At 37.2% G+C, this 2,211-nt stretch overlaps 1 pseudogene; it reads right to left on the bottom strand.

The window, feature by feature from the left end:
- Positions 1-1,100, bottom strand: LOC140910992 (zinc finger MYM-type protein 1-like; annotated as a pseudogene).
- Between the last annotated feature and the right edge of the window lie 1,111 nt (positions 1,101-2,211).

Genomic DNA, 2,211 nt, shown 5'->3' with positions numbered 1-2,211 from the left:
CTATGCAAGCTCTCTTGCTGTAACCTGTTCTTCTTTGAATCCATTTTCTCTGTATTTCACTAAAAAGTCTCGTGTATTGTTTAGTAAAGTAAGTGTTGAATCAAGCTGCATCATTGGACTCTGCATTATTTTGCTTACACTTGAGATTTTAACAAGAATGTCATACCAGATTACAACAGATGTTAGAAACTTGAAGCTGGATATTTCAGAGGCCAATGACTGTGCTTCACTTTTGGATCTTTGGCTTCTTCCAAAATAGCAACCAGTGCTTTGTAAACTTCCTCAGATTGATATCTCAATGTTTTTGCACTTTCTACTCTGCTTTCCCAGCGTGTCTCAGATAGAGGCTTAACAGTAATACCATTGATATGTGCTTTGAATACTTGTCATCATTGAGTGGAAGCTGAAAAGAGCATGTAAATGTGTTGCAGCAAACCAAAAAAAGAAATAGCTTCTACAGAAGACTTGGCCATATCACACAAAATCAAATTAAGGCTGTGGCATGCACACGGAACAAAAAAGGCTTGTGGATTTTCTGCCAGGAATCTAGCTTGCATGCCAGAAATGCATCCTCTCATATTGGCACCATTTTCATAGCCTTGTCCTCTAATGCTCATTACGGACAATCCCATTCGTTTTAGTTCCTCAAGAAGAGCTTGAAGAAGTCAAAAACCTGTAGTGTCCTCTACTTCTAAAAATGTGATAAATGATTCCTTAACTGTAATCTGTGCTGAATCACTAATGTCGACAAATGTCACTACTAATGACATCTGTTCTTGATGACTTATGTCAGGAGTGCAATCTAGAATTACGGCAAAATATTTTGCCAAAGTAACCAATGAAACAATTTTGTCTCTCACTTTATCACTCATTAGCATTATCAGTTCATTTTGAATTCTTGGTCCCAAATGGTGGTCACGTATTTTATTTTCAGTTACTCTTCGGAGATGTTCACTCATCACTGTGTCAAATTTTCGCAGCAGTTGTACAAGGCCCAAAAAATTGCCATTTTTGGGCTGGAATAATTTCTTAATGCTTCCTCTAAAAGCCAGATTGTTTGTTGATAGATATACTTGCAATGTGGTGTTGTGCCTTTTCATGTTGCGGTAATATGTGACTAAGATTTTTCCAATCATTAATACCCATGGTTGCTATCTTAAAACTGCAACTATTGAGAAGCTTGCATGGGAAACAAAATATAGCATCCTTGCATTTAGAGTACACAAGCCACCGTCTGTTGACAATTTCACCATTAGAAAGTCTTTTGTAGTAATTGTTTTCTGTGAATTTCCTACCTCTAATGTCTTTAGGATATTCAAGACCTTTTATTCTCCCAGGGCCTTTCTCAAGCATAATGGCACAGAATTCGTTGTTTAAAGATTGCGGACATGTGCCAATGTCATCTATATCCCATGCTAGTACAGTTTCAACTGTTGTAATTTCTTGTTTTGTGTCTGCATCTGTTTCAAATGAATGTTCTGTGTGTTGTTACATTTCTTGAGCTTCATCGGCATAAAAATTTTCTTCGGCAGTTACTTGATGATCTTGATCAACTTCGTTGTTTTCATGACGTACAAACTTAAGTATAGAACCCGTCTGTGCTTGTACAGCCTAATCCTATTTCATTCTTCCGTTTTCTTTTTTGTGACCCGGAAAGTTGTTTTCGATATGACATAACTTATAAGGGTGTTTTTTAAAGAAATAACTGTTTAAATTGTCAGGTTATCAGAAATATTATTTAAAATAACTAATATAGGCTAGTCGTGAGTCTATGACCTTGAGCTAGTGTGCAGACACCTCACAAGGCGCTCCACCCTGACAGAGACACAGTCGAGTTGGAAACCCATGTCATTTTTACAAAGCCACTTTTTAGTTTTAAATGTATAGTGGGCATCCGTCTTAATGTTAGTTACAACTCTATATCCACCTTATACTGTAAATAGATCAACGGCATTATCCAGTTTAATAAGCTGGGTTTCCAAACAGTGGCAAAATATAACCCTAGTTTTACTCCTAGGTAAAGCACAAAGTGACCAAAATGAAGTCAGCACAGAATCATCTCCTCTCGATTAAGGCAGCACAGAAATGTGACAGGAGTCCTGTTGTGCCTTATATTTGTTTGGAAAGACATTAGCAATAGCAGCACATTTTGGGCACGGCTGGAAATACATGATAAATCGCTGCCTCTAAAGTTCCATCAAAAACTGACAT

Source organism: Lepidochelys kempii, chromosome 4 (assembly GCF_965140285.1).
Source record: "Lepidochelys kempii isolate rLepKem1 chromosome 4, rLepKem1.hap1, whole genome shotgun sequence".
NCBI lineage: Eukaryota > Metazoa > Chordata > Testudines > Cheloniidae > Lepidochelys > Lepidochelys kempii.
Note: the sequence above shows the minus strand (reverse complement) of the source record. Positions and strands in the feature narration are given on the sequence as shown.